The sequence below is a fragment of the Aethalodelphis obliquidens genome, unplaced genomic scaffold (genome assembly GCF_003676395.1).
Source record: "Aethalodelphis obliquidens isolate GAN/ISIS:26980383/991018 unplaced genomic scaffold, ASM367639v1 scaffold11, whole genome shotgun sequence".
In the NCBI taxonomy this organism is placed as follows: domain Eukaryota; kingdom Metazoa; phylum Chordata; class Mammalia; order Artiodactyla; family Delphinidae; genus Aethalodelphis; species Aethalodelphis obliquidens.
This window is the reverse complement of record NW_020837955.1, coordinates 26,873,267-26,888,892: the sequence shown is the minus strand read 5'-3', so window position 1 is coordinate 26,888,892 and position 15,626 is coordinate 26,873,267. Positions and strand designations below refer to the sequence as shown.

General features: G+C 35.9%; 1 protein-coding gene across 6 annotated transcripts in view; it reads right to left on the bottom strand.

Moving 5' to 3' along the window:
* The window catches only part of SHOC2 (SHOC2 leucine rich repeat scaffold protein), a 112,327-nt gene that overhangs the window by 46,799 nt on the left and 49,902 nt on the right, over window positions 1-15,626 (bottom strand). The window contains exon 1 of one of the 6 annotated variants that reach the window (XM_027112566.1): window positions 10,515-10,637. The exons of the other annotated variants lie outside the window; for them this stretch is intronic. The gene's annotated coding sequence lies outside the window, so the exon portion shown is untranslated. Of the gene's footprint in view, window positions 1-10,514; window positions 10,638-15,626 lie in introns of those variants that run through there. 6 annotated transcript variants of the gene reach the window in all.

The window sequence follows — 15,626 nt, the reverse complement described above, 5'->3', positions numbered from 1 at the left end:
AAAACTCTGCCAAACACCCAGCTCTGCACTAACTTGAAGAGAAGCAGTACACATCCCCCTTGGCATCAGTACTGCAGCCATGGAAACTATGGAGGAGAGCCCTGTTGACCATCCCCACCCTGTACTTAGTAAATGTCAGCCAAGAAGTGGTAGCCCTCTCCCTCCCCACTGGTGCAAAAGCTGTACTATGAGGAAGAATCCTGTGGATCATCCCCTGCCGTGCACTAAGCAAATGTTAGCAAAGAGACAGCACACCACTCCTTCACAACCAGAGGGAGAAGGAGAAAATTATGGAGAGGAGGGAGCTGGAGAAAGGGATTCTTTCAATCTGTGTATTCCCAAGCACACTCCTTAGAAGCTCAGCAAGAAACCAACCAGAATGAAAACAACAAATGCTTTGAGAACTGAACTGCAGTGTGGAATATCACCTATTTTTCAGATTGGCCTTGGGGTGGCATACAAACAGGGCAGACCAGAATACCCCTAAAAAGCACATTAAAAGGATCATACACCATGACCAAGTGAGGTTTATTCCAGGAATGCAAGGATTCTTCAATATACGCAAAACAATTAATGTGATAAACCATATTAACAAATTGAAGGAGAAAAACCATATGATCATCTCAGTAGATGCAGAGAAAGCTTTCGACAAAATTCAACACCCATTTATGATAAAAACCCTGCAGAAAGTAGGCATAGAGGGAACTTTCCTCAACAAAATAAAGGCCATATATGACAAACCCACAGCCAACATCGTCCTCAATGGTGAAAGACTGAAAGCATTTCCACTAAGATCAGGAACAAGACAAGGCTGCCCACTCTCACCACTCTTATTCAACATAGTTTTGGAAGTTTTAGCCAAGCAATCAGAGAAGAAAAGGAAATAAAAGGAATTCAAATCAGAAAAGAAGAACTAAAGCTGTCACTGTTTGCAGATGACATGATACTATATATAGAGAATCCTAAAGATGCTACCAGAAAACTACTAGAGTTAATCAATATATTTGGTATAGTAGCAGGCTACAAAATTAATGCACAGAAATCTCTGGCATTCCTATATACTAATGATGAAAAATCTGAAAGTGAAATCAAGAAAACACTCCCATTTACCATTGCAACAAAAAGAATAAAATATCTAAGAATAAACCTACCTAAGGAGACAAAAGACCTGTATGCAGAAAATTATAAGACACTGATGAAAGAAATTAAAGATGATACAAAAAAATGAAGAGATATACTGTGTTCTTGGATTGGAAGAATCAACATTGTGAAAATGACTCTACTACCCAAAGCAATCTACAGATTCAATGCAATCCCTATCAAACTACCACTGGCATTTTTCACAGAAGTAGAACAAAAAATTTCACAATTTGTATGCAAACACAAAAGACCCCGAATAGCCAAAGCAATCTTGAGAATGAAAAACGGAGCTGGAGGAATCAGGCTCCCTGGCTTCAGACTATACTACAAAGCTACAGTAATCAAGACAGTATGGTACTGGCACAAAAACAGAAAGATAGATCAATGGAACAGGATAGAAAGCCCACAGATAAACCCATGCACATATGGTCACCTTATCTTTGATAAAGGAGGCAGAAATGTACAGTGGAGAAAGGACAGCCTCCTCAATAAGTGGTGCTGGGAAAACTGGACAGGTACATGTAAAAGTATGAGATTAGATCACTCCCTAACACCAAAATAATCTCAAAATGGATTAAAGATCTAAATGTAAGGTCAGAAACTATCAAACTCTTAGAGGAAAACATAGGCAGGACACTCTATGACACAAATCACAGCAAGATCCTTTCTGACCCACCTCCCAGAGAAATGGAAATAAAAAGAAAAATAAACAAATGGGACCTAATGAAACTTAAAAGCTTTTGCACAGCAAAGGAAACCATAAACAAGACCAAAAGACAACCCTCAGAATGGGAGAAAATATTTGCAAATGAGGCAACTGACAATGAATCAATCTCCAAAATTTATAAGCAGCTCAATAACAAAAAAACAAACAATCCAGTCCAAAAATGGGCAGAAGACCTAAATAGACATTTCTCCAAAAAAGATATACAGATTGCCAACAAACACATGAAAGAATGCTCAACTTCATTAATCATTAGAGAAATACAAATCAAAACTACAATGAGATATCATCTCACACCAGGCCATCATCAAAAAATCTAGAAACAATAAATGCTGGAGAGGGTGTGAAGAAAAGGGAACACTCTTGCACTGTTGGTGGGAATGTAAATTGATGCAGCCACTGTGGAGAACAGTATAGAAGTTCCTTAAAAAGCTAAAAATAGAACCACCATATGACCCAGCAATCCCACTAATGGGCATATACCCTGAGAAAACCATAATTCAAAAAGAGTCATGTACCAAAATGTTCACTGCAGCTCTATTTACAATAGCCTGGAGATGGAAACAACCTAAGTGTCCATCATCGGATGAATGGGTAAAGAAGATGTGGCACATATATACAATGCAATATTACTCAGCCATAAAAAGAAACAAAATTGAGCTATTTGTAATGAGGTGGATAGACCTAGAGTCTGTCATACAAAGTGAAGTAAGTCAGAAGGAGAAAGACAAATACCGTATGCTAACACATATATATGGAATTTAAGGAAAAAAAATGTCATGAAGAACCTAGGGGTAAGACAGGAATAAAGACACAGACCTACTAGAGAATGGACGAGGATATGGGGAGGGGAAAGGGTAAGTTGTGACAAAGCGAGAGAGAGGCATGGACATATATACACTACCAAACGTAAGGTAGATAGCTAGTGGGAAGCAGCCGCATAGCACAGGGAGATCAGCTTGGTGCTTTGTGACCGCCTGGAGGGGTGGGATAGGGAGGGTGGGAGGGAGGGAGACGTAAGAGGGAACAGATATGGGAACATATGTATAACTGATTCACTTTGCTATAAAACAGAAACTAACACACCATCGTAAAGCAATTATACTCCAATAAAGATGTAAAAGAAAAAAAACTATATTGGAACCAAAAACCACAAAAATGGGTTAGGGCATGTATTCTGAAACAAAACAAGTGACTGCTAAACAGAAGGCTTAAAAAGAAATCAAAATTTTATAAGTCTCAAAACGTCCAGGATGTAATCCAAAATTACTCATCATACCAAGAACTAGGAAAATATCAACTTGAATGGGAAAAGACAATCAACAGATACCAACAATGAGATGACAGATGTTGGAATTATCTGACAAGGATTCTAAAGCAGGTCTCAAAAAACAAAACCAAAAAAAAATGCTCCAACAACTACATATACTCTGGAAACATACAAATAACTATAAAGTCTCAACAAAGAAATAAAAGGTAAATCGAGAATCAAATGAAAATTTTAGAGCCAAATAATATAATAAATGAAATTTTAAAACTCACTGGAGGGGCTCAATAGGATAATGGAGATTATTGAAAATTCAGTGAATTTGAAGAAAGATCAGTAGAAATGATCCAATCTGAACAGCAGAAAGAAAAGAGATTTTAAAAACTCAAAAGAGGGCTTCCCTGGTGGCGCAGTGGTTGAGAGTCCGCCTGCTGATGCAGGGGACACGGGATCGTGTTCCGGTCCGGGAAGATCCCACATGCCACGGAGCGGCTGGGCCCGTGAGCCGTGGCCGCTGAGCCTGCGCGTCCGGAGCCTGTGCTCTGCAACGGGAGAGGCCACAATAGTGAGAGGTCCGTGTACCGCAAAAAAAAAAAAAAAAAAAAAAAAAACTCAAAAGAGCCTCAGTAAGCTGTGGGACAGAAACAAAACGTCTAATATTTGTTTCTTCAGAATCCCAGAAGAGAAGAATGGATATGGGGGTGAAAAATTATTTAAAGAGACAATGACTGAAACATCTGAAATTTGGCGGGGAGGGGTTGGACTTATAGAGACAAAAAGCTGAGCAAATCCCAAACAGGAAAAACCCAAAGAAATTCATTCCCAGAATATGATAATAAAATTTCTGAAAACTAAGGCAGCCAGAAAACAACATAAACCTATAGGGGAACAATGATTTGAATGACAGTGGATTTCTCATGAGAAATCAAACAGGCCTAAGGAAGTGATATTTTTCAAGTGTTGAAAAAGAAAAGAAGTCAACCAAGCCTTCTTCATTCAGCATAAGCATTCTTCAGGAATGAAGGAAATATAATGACATTTTGAGATGAAGGAAAACAAAGAGAATTTGATGCCAGCAGATCTGCTCTAAAATAATTGTCAAAGGAAGACCTTCAGACAAGAAAGCAAACAGAATGAAAATTAGAACATCGGGAATGAAGAAAGATCTATGGAAAGAGTAATAATATGGATTAATATAACTGGCAATTCTTTTCCTCTTCAGTTTTGTAAATTATGTTTGACTGCTGAAAGCAAAGAATGTATCTCTGAGGTGGTTGTCAATGTATATAGAGGTACTAAGACAAGTATATGACAAGGGAATGAGAGTGAAAGGACCTGAGTGATGCGAAGATTACTACATTGTATTTGAAGTGGTGAAATGTTGATACTAGTAGACTATGATAACTTAAGAATGTATGTTGTATTTCCTAGAACAATCACAAGAAAAAATATAGAAAGAAGTATACTCAAAAACACTACAGATAAATTGAAATCTTTGTTCAAGTAACCCAGAGTAAGACAGGGAAAGAGAAAAAAGAAAAACAGAGGGCACAAAAAGAAAATTATGAACTGGCACATTTAAATCCAAATGTAGCAATAATTACATTAAATGTAAACATTCTCAACACACCAATTAAAAGAATTTGTCAGAATGAGTTTTTAAAAACATGACGCAACTATATACCGTCTACAAGAAACTCAATTCAAATTTAATAACAAAGGGGGAGGGTTAAAAGTATAGAAAAAGTTATACCATGCAAATGCTAATCAAGGAAAGTTTGAGTGGATGTATTAATAGCAAAATAAAATTCAGAGCAAAGAAAACTACCTGGGACAAAGAGGGAGATTAGACTACAAAAAGAAAATGGTCATTTCTCCAATAAGATAAAACATTTCCTAACTGTGTATGCACCAAAGAACAGAGCTTCAAAAGACATAGTAAAAACTGATAGAACTAAGAAAAATCCACAAATCCACAATTACAGTTGGGGATTTCAAAACCCTTCTCAGTAACGGACAAACTACAGTACAGAAAGTTAGCAAGGATATAAGATAACAAACAAATACCATAAATCGAATGGATTTAAATTGACATTTGCAGAATACTCCATTTGATAAAGTAGAATACATATTCTTTTCAAGGCATATGCAACATTCCCCAAGACAGACTATATCTTATATCATAAAAAATCTTAAAGAACTGAAATCATACAAAGTATGTTCTCTTACTATGATGGAATTAAACTAGAAATCACTAATAGGAAGATAACAAAAATCTCCAAACACCTGAAAATTAAACACCATACTTCTAAATAATCTGTGGGTCAAAAACAGTAATAAGGAAAATTAAACTATATATTGAGCTGAATAAAAATAAAACTATATCAGAATTTATGAGATGTAGCTTAAGTAGTGCTTAAAGGGAAATACATATTACTGAATGATTATATTAGATTACATTAGAAAAGAAGAAAAACTGCAGATCAATAATCTAAGTTCCCACATCAAGAAACTTGAAAAGGGCAAAAGGAACACGAAGCAAGCAGAAGGAAAATACAATATAGAACAGAAATCCATGAAATTGAAAACTGAAAAACAATAAATAACAATCAATAAAACTGAAAGCTGGTTCCTTAAAAAGATCAACAGAATTGATAAACATTTGGCAACTCTGACAAAGAAAAAAAAAAGAGAACACAAATTACCAATATCAGGAATGAAACAGAGAATATAGTTAAATACTCCACAGACATTAAAAGAATAATAAGAGAACACTAATAATAACTCTTTGGATTTAAATTCAACAAGTTAAAGTGGACCAAATCCTTGATAACCACAAATTACCAAAACTCACCCAAGATTAAACAGATCATCTAAATAGTCCTATCTATAATTGCTAAAGAAACTGAATTAATAGTTTAAAACTTTCCAAAAAAGGAAATTGCTAGGCACAAATGATTTCACTGGAGAATTCTAACAAAGATTTAAAAAAGAAATAACACCAATTCTACACAGTCTCTTCCAGGAAGTACTCATTTTATGAAGCCAGCATTATCCTGATACCAAAACCAGATAAAGACAATACAACAACAATAAGGGGAAAAAAAAGCAAGCAAGCAAGCTACAGGCCAACAGCCCTCAGAAACAGAGATGCAAAAATCTTCAATGACATATAAACAAATCAATACAGCTTTTACTACTCCTATTGAACACAGTACTTAAAATCCTAACCAGTGCAATAAGGCAAGAAAAAGAAACAACATACAGATTACAAAGGAAGAAATAAAACTGTTCCTGTTTGGAGATGAAATGTTTATCTATGTAGAACACTACAGGGATTCTCAAAAAACTCATAGAACTAATAAGAGAGTTTAGCGTGGTCAAAGGAAACAAGGTCAACACACAAAAATCAATCATATTTCTCTTTGTTAGAAACAAACAAGTGGAAACCAAAATTAATACCATTTGCAATCACTCCAAAAAATTAAATACTTAAGTATATATATAATACGGAATATGTATGCTTAAAACTATAAAACAATGATGAAAGAAATAAAAAATGACCTTCATTTAAGTTTCCTCCATTTCTTTCTGGGTCTGTATAGCTTTTTACTGCTACACAATATTCCATTGTCTGGATGTCCCATAATTTATTTATCTATTCACCTATCACCTACTGAAGATCATCTTGGTTGCCTCCAAGTTTTGGCAATTATTAATAAAGCTGTTATAAACATTCTTGTGTAAGTTTTTGTTCAGACATAAACTTTCAACTCATTTGGGTAAATACCAAGGAGAGTGATTGCTGGGTTGTAATGATAAGAGTATGTTTAGTCTTGTAAGAAACTAACAAACTGCCTTCCAAAGTAGCTATACCATTTTGCATTCCCACCAGCACTGGTGCTCCACATCTTCGCCAGCATTTGGCAACGTCCAGTTGATTTTGACAAACATGCAAAAGCAACCCAATGGAGGAGAACAGCCTCTCAACAAATGCTGTTGGAATAACTGGACCTCTATAAGCAAGAAAAAGACCTTTGACCTAAATTTCATACCTTATAAAAAAGTTAACTCAAAACGGATCAAAGATCTATGTGAAAAAAAAAAACTATAAAACTTTTAGAAGAAAACATAGGAGAAACTCTTTATAACCTATGGTTAGGCAAGGAATTAATAAGACAGCAAAAGCACAAACATTAAAGGGAAAAAATTGATAAACTGGACTTCATCAAAATTAAAAACTTTTGCACTGTATTTCACTCAGTTAAGAGGACGAAAAGACAGGCTACAGCCTGGGAGAAAATGTACCAAGAATACATAAAGGACACCTTTCATCAGTAAGAAAACAATCAATCCAATTAGAAAATGGGCAAAAGACTTGTAGAGACACTCCACCAAAGGTAAAAATGACAAATAAGCACATGTAAACATGTTGGACATCATTAGCCATTAGAAAAATGCAAATATAGCTACACACTTATTAGAAAGCTAAATTTAAAAATACAGATGTGGGGCTTCCCTGGTGGCGCAGTGCTTGAGAGTCCGCCTGCCGATGCAGGGGACGCGGGTTCGTGCCCCGGTCCGGGAGGATCCCACATGCCGCGGAGCGGCTGGGCCCGTGAGCCATGGCCGCTGGGCCTGCACGTCCGGAGCGTGTGCTCTGCGACGGGAGAGACCACAGCGGTGAGAGGCCCGCGTACCACAAAAAAAAAAAAAAAAAAAAAAAATACAGATGTTACCGAGTGCTGATGAAAATGTGGAGAAACTGATGAAAATGTAAAACGGTAGAGTCACTATGGAAAACAATTTGGCAGTTTCTCATAGTTAAACATACACTTGTAGCACACAACCCAACAATTGCACCCCTAGATATTTGTCCTAGGGAAATAAAAACTTGTGTTCACACAAAAATCTGTATACAAATGTTCACAGCAGCTTTATTTGTAATACCTCCAAAGTGAAAACAACCCAAACGCCTTTTACTGGGTGAACTGATAAACTGTGGTACATCCATACAATGGAATACTATTCAACAATAAAAAGGAACGAACTATCCTTGCACACAAAATCTTCGATGAATCTCAGGGGCATTAGGGGTTAGTGACAAAGTATCAAAAGGTTACAAACTACATGATTCTGTTCACATAATATTCTTAAGTGACAAAAGTACAGTGATGGGGACAAATCAGTGGTTATCATGGCTTAGGACTAGGGTGAGAGTGTGACTATAAAGGAGTAGCATGTGGGAGCTTCTTTGAAGTGATGAAATAGTTCTGTACTTTGTGGTGGTGGTTATTGGTGGTTACAAGAATCTACACATGTGATCAAATTTCATAGGACTATGAACCCCCATCCTCCAAAAAAAGACTGCATGGAAAAACTGGTGAAATCTCAAACAAGAACTGTAGTTTCATTAACAGCATTGTGCCAATGTCAACTTCCTGGTTTTGATAATTGTACTACATTTATGTAAGATGTTATCATTGGTGAAAAATAAGTAAAGGGTACAGGAGAACTCTCTGTACTAATAATTTTATAAATTCTATGAGTCTAAAATTATTTCAAAAGAAAAATGTAAAAAATAAAATACAATGGACGATACAAATCTACCATATGTAGATTACAAAGAAGTATACTGGCGTTTCTTAAATAAGTGAAAGTTTAAAAGGCACATTTAAAAAAAGCATATTTTGAAAATCAAAAATTTTTAAAATAAGTGAATAAGCAATTCAAATTGGCTGGGAAAAGATTCTCTCAATCTTGTTCAGTATAAGATAAAAATATATACCCATTCATAGATATCACTTGATTTGGTTAAGTACATATTTCAACTGACTGGACTATAAGCAGAAAGAAAAAATTTAAGTGGGAGTGCAGTGAAGGAAACTTTAGGACAAGGAGCCCTTGATGAAAAGATATATATACAAAGATATAAAACTAGCAAAAGTACCACAGACCACAAGTTGCAAGCAGTTGTATCTGAAGAAGCAGGGTGTTTTTGTTTTTGTTGTTTTTAGGTCAATTCCATATTTTATTTGTATTTGTATTTAAGAAGGCTACAATGATGCCTGGCATATGACAAATATTTTTTGAGTGAACATATCAAACAATTCATCTCTTCTATATAAACTGCACAAAATTATAAAGCTAACAATCAGATTATTGTTAGTGACTATATTTTGCAACACATTTTATACTAAGTGATTGTTCATATCAAGTTCTTTGATCTTTTATTCAATCATGCTACATGTTAGAAAAGCAGAGGTCAGAAAATCTTTATATATAAATTTTTATGAGTATCATTAATAGTAAAACCACAGAGTCAATAATAGAACAAAAATGAAAATAATCTGTCAGATCTCTCAAAATTTGAGTATTGTGCCATTAGGAACATTTTTGAAGATAATTCAGTAGTGGTAATGACTATCATGTTGGGGTAAGGTTAAAAAAGAAAAAAATGCTGAATATATTATGATAAGTAGTCAAGGAGGAATTACTGCAAAATGTTTTATGTATATGGAAAAGCATTAGAAAAGAAAATTGGAAAATAATGGACTGTTTTATTGTGGAGGTAATGGGACTATATATAATTTGAAAAATTTTTTTATTGGAGTATAGTTGATTTACAATGTTGTATTGTTTTATTTTTATTAATCATACCTTAATAGTACTTATACCAAAAAAAATTTAAGCATATTCAAGGACATTGGCTAAAGAAAAAACAAAACAAAACAAAACTGTAGCGTGATAGACAATCTCATAGTCTGAGTTTCACAGAAAATAAGGCCCGAGGCAAAACTTAGGTGCTAGAACCTGATTCTCCATGCCTTCAACCTGAGCTGGCCTTTTTAACTTTCATTAACCTATAGAATGTAACAAAAACAATTCTGTACCAATTTAGACTGCAAGAGGCCTTGCATGCTTCTGCTCTCTCTCTCCAGACCCTTGCCTCTCTATGTGAACAGACCAGGGCTAGCCTGGTATAGTAGGGTGGTCTTTAAAGTCATGGATTGTAAAAACCTGCTGAGCCCACAGAAGCCACTTCAGGCAATGAGGCATATATGGACAGTAGATGAAACTACACAGATGACTCTACAAAGCCCTCAATTTAGTAATTTTTATCTAAGTTTCATGCTACCCACATACTTAATAAGCCTATTTCCACTATTTATAACTCTTGTCATATCCTACGATTATTATAACAATGACCTCTAAATTATATGAAAGTATTTTACTCGTTGTTTCTTATATGTCTTTATACTCTTCCCTCTCCCCAACTGGCATGTAAGTTCAATGAGAGCAGAACTTTTTCAATGCTGAACGAATCTGCTCTTAAGTACTGGTTGAAACAAAAAACTACAGAAGACAGAGCAATGAGATTACCTCAGATAATGTGTTTCTTGGTTAAAAAATTCTATTTTTCCCCGAGGTCCCCTGAAAGCAGTCTTACTCCATAAGACTTCCATAAGATAGAGTCCTTGTCTCTCTTCTTCACAGGTATACTGTTAGCATCTGTATCAGTCTGGAATATAGCAGATGCTGAATAAATATGAGCTAAATGACTAAGTCAAATTGAGAGAGTATCCCTGATAGTATGGATAAATTCAAAACTTGTTTATAGCTTACAAACTAAGACTATATAACATATTAAAAGAATGAAATCAGATATTTAAACTTAATTTCAAAGAGAAAAGTGTTTTAAGAAATCATTGCACAGAAAATGACTTTACTATCCTTTTAATGCCAACATAAACATTTTCTTGTCACCTAACTAGGTACTGACAGCTGATTCTAGATAGCCAAGTCTTTGATTCTTTATTCACAGAGTCAATCAGTGGCAGAGGCAGGAATGAACCAAAGCTTTACTTTCTAGGAATCTTTCTGCTACCGCATTCTACTATACCATACATACATAACTAATGGATACGTTATTTCCACTTATACCCAGCTACTTGAATAAATTATTACAAATTCTTTCCTATATAAATACATAAGAATTTAACTTATTAAAATCATTTACAAGAATCACACTTATTTGTATCTTCCCACAAAGTTAGGTACCATGTTAAGTGTTATATTAACTGAATTGAGGAAACAGAGTTTTTTCCCTTGGGAGCTCACAACTTAAGAAAAGGTATACTGATTTGGACACAATGTCAATGCTGTATGTTATTAGCTAGATCATATTTTAGGCTATAGCAGCCTTTTTTTTTCTCATGTAGGCTCAGAACCAGAAAATCACAAATTTTATTTGTTTTGAACCAACTTACTACTAAGGACTCCTGCCCCAAATAATTCTAGTTCTAAACATGTATATTCCTTTTCCTCTTCACATAAAAGCAGACAATATTTTTCAGAGTTTATATTTTGACATATTAATAAAAAACTTTCAGCATTTCCACATTGGTAAGTCTAACAGTCAGTTCCTCATCCTTGTCTTACTCAAAACTATCGACAGCATTTAACAAGACTGATCATCCTTCTCTCCTTGAAACACTCTACAATTGGCTTCCAGGATACCACTCTCCCTTGGTATCTCACTGGCACTCCTCAGTAGCCTGTGCTGGTTCCTTCCCATCTTCGCAATCTCCAAACATAAGAAATTCCCAGGACTCACATCTCTTCTCTGTCGTACTCACTTTCAAGTAGGGACTCGATGATTTCACCCAGTCCCATTATTTTAATGCTACCTACACGCTCTCGATGCTCAAATACCATCTCCAACCTGGATGTTTTTCCTTAACTCCAGAGATCTGTATATCCAGTTGCCTATTTGGCATCTCTACTTGGATATGTAACAAGCATCTCAAATTAAAATGACTTAAGTTGAACTCCTGAATGTGTTCCATCTTCTCAATCTTCTTCTCCATCTCAATAAATGGCAAGTGCATCCTTTCAAATGCTCAGGCCAAAAACCGTGGAGGCTTCCTTGACTTTTCTTTCACTCAATCTGACATCCAATCCATCAGAAAACACCATTGCTCTATCTACCAAGAATCCAACCACTTCATACTACCTCCGCATTTAAAAGCCCCCATCACCTCTTGCCTGGACTGTTAGCCTTCTGGCCTCCTACGTTCCATCTTTACCCCCTCAACAAACTGTTCTCTTAGCAATCACTGTGATCCATTTAACTGTTAAGCCTGATTATGTCACTCTTTTACTTTAAAAAATCTGATGGTTTCCCAGGCTCTTACTCTGACCTTCAAGAGCCCTTTCATGCTCTAGTCCTTTCTCTCTCTATATAGTCCTTTCTCCCAAATATCCACATTGCTTGCTCCCTACTTAAATATCTCATTCTTGACTACAACATATAAAATAAAAATATCTCTTTCCTATTCTTCTTCCTCTGCTTTATTTTTCTTCGCAGCACTCATTACCTGGCAAAAAATATACTTAATGATTGATTTTGTTTATTGTCTCCCTCTCTCCCAAGAATGTGAGCTCTCTGAAAGCAAGGACTTCTGATTGTTTGGTTTACAGCTGTATATTCAGAGCCTAGAACCTGGCCAATACTAGATGCCCATTAAGTATTTAACACATAAATGAAAGAACAAATGAAAAAACCCAGATAATAATTTTTTAGAATTCCTTCCTCTTTAGTAAATATAAATGATTAGTTTCAAAATACCTTTTATAACTCAATAAAACAAAAACTAAAATGAAAAATATAGAAGGCACAATATAGAATTGTGTCATTTCCCACACCTATCAAGAGTTACCACTACAATAACAAGATACAAAGGATTTCATTGAGTGATATTATGACATATACTATTCAACTTAAGATACTTTTGTTTATTTTAAGATTGCTTCTGTCACAGCTGTTTGTCAACTTGTTTGGGGAACAGAAACAGAGGAAACAGAAAGGCAGGAAATTTTAATAAATTTTTTTCATATAATTGAAAACAATTATCCTAAAATATATTTTATACCCTGCAAGTACTGACTTGAAATGATTACTTTTTGTCTCACATTTCTAATCCATTTATTACTATTCCCTAGAATTAAGGAAACATTCTAATTACGAATTCAAAAACTTCTGTCCAAACTTTGGACCTGAAAGGAAATACTACCAAGAAAACCCCAAGGGAGATGTGAGGAAAGAGAAAACAGTGAGTGTTTTTTACATAAAAAGGACACTATCATCATCTAAATAAACTTTTATCTAGTTCTCACTGGGCACCTGAATTAATGATGTCATGCATAAAAGATAAAATTAAACTAGCAACATAGTGTACTAATAAGTAAGCAAAGCAGACTAATGCAAAAGGAGAAAAAGAACAATGCTGAATTACAATGAACTGATATGCTCAATTTTTAAAAAATGAAAACATTCCAATTCATATATTCCTTAATTTTTTTCATCCTATAACAGCAAGTAGAAATCTCTGGGAAACCTAACAAAATAGTAACATTAGCTGAAACCTGCTTGACACACAAAGGGAGCAACATACTGAAATCCACAACTTACTGTTTCCTTTATGTAAGGGGAACAAAGTCTCATAAGTGGAACACTCTTAGTCTTTTGGTGTTAACTAGCCCCTAATCATAAGTCACTGGCTTCATGTTGGTTTATCCTCTCAGTTTTTAACCTTCCACTGATTATATCAAATCTCTACTGTCCATATTACACATGAGGCCTAAGGTTTAAATAAACTTAGCCTTTTCTCATGCCATTCTCAAGTCACTAAAGTTCCAAACACTTCTCCCCTCTACCCACTAGAGTTCTGTATTGCATTCTCCTTTGTGTTCACTGTCTTCAGGCTCAGTCATTTTCCCATGTGTCCTCACAATGTAAGACTCTTACACTCCAGAGCTGCCAATCAATCAATTCTTAACATCTTAACAACCTGGGTCACAAGTCCCACTTTTGGAGCTGAGCCTGCTGATAACTTCTCCTTTGACCATCCCAGCATTTCTTAAACCAATTACCTCTTCACAGTTTTAATTTTAAATCCTAAACAATAATCCAATCTCTACACCAAGTTTTAGCTTTTTCTATTTCTTTTCCCTCTGGCTTCCTCGAATGATCAATTCCCAAGCGTCTCAAACTCCGTGTTACTTCTTATTGTGCCCAATCCCCACAACTCTTACCATATTCTTAACCTTCACTAAGCTATTACGTAAGATTCCAAATTCATCTCCCTGACTCTAAATTCTAAACAGCAACCCCTTCTCCATCCCAACCAGTGATGCCAGACTAAGCATCTTCAGGCTAAATCACTGATTTGAAGCCACTCCCCTACTCAACACACACACAAATAAGTACACATACATATACCTACACATATGTATAAACACACATTAGGTTTCTCCATAATCAGGCTCCAATCTATCTTTTCCATGTTTACCTTTTGCACCCTTAATACACTCTCCATTCCAGTCTTACCATACTATTGACACAGTAGGCTTAAAATGCTTTCATATAACCATATCTTTGCTCGGACTGCTCCTTCTGTGGGGATGATCTTTTCCTCCTCTCCACATTTACTCCCTAGTCTCCCTGGCCATACCCTGTATACACTATCCTCATCAGTATTCTATTTCCTGAACAAAAGGTACTGCTTCCTGTGTCCATACCTATACTCTTGCTGTTTGCTCCTCTGCTTGTACGTCTTCCCCGTTCACATCTGTTCCTTTTCCAAGTACCACCTTTCCAGATGAACCCATAAACATCTCTTGAGACTTCTGGGAATCACTTTTGCCAGAAAGTCTTTCCTACATTCTTCTGATTAGGCTAGGTATCTAGCCTCCTCCTCCTGGGAGGAGCTCTTATGAATGTCTGTCACTATATAACATGAATTTTAAAAAAATTACTGGTTTTATTTTAAGTTCCTAGGTAAATCTTTACACCTCAAATTCTTGTTAACTTTCACAACAGCAGTATACTTGTCTTTTATATATTCTCTCTGTTCCTTTTAGGATCTGTGTTTTTCTTATTTCTTTAGTAAATCTGTAATAACATTGTTGAGTGTCAAAAAATTAAGCACATCTATTCTGCATCCTGAACAACTCAATACTAAAGCAACTGAATGTTGCAGAGCAAGTTGGGCATCCACCCGAGTGATCGTGGGAGGTGACAAATCAAAATGTCCCACAGCAGAAAGAGTCATAGCCCAAGCAGATTAAAGAGGTATAAGTATAGAAGACCCACTGCATCTTGGATTGCAGAGCCTGGGTGAGATGTGAAAGACAATCCCACAAGAGGCAGCTCAGTATAGGGTATCAGAGCCTGAGCAGGACAGGGTGGATATCAACATGTACTGGTAACACACAAGAGGTATTAGAGTTCAAGTGAGGTGGGGATGGGTATCCTCATAGGGAGATGGCTCAGCATGGAGAATCAGAGTCTTATTGGGACAAGAAGAGCATCCACAGGTGGTGACAAACCAGTGTGCGATACTGGAATCTAAGAATGGTGAGGAACATGTCTACATGGAGGGGTGGGGGTGGTTAAGGGGTAGGTGGCATGGCATGGAAAGTTACGAGTCC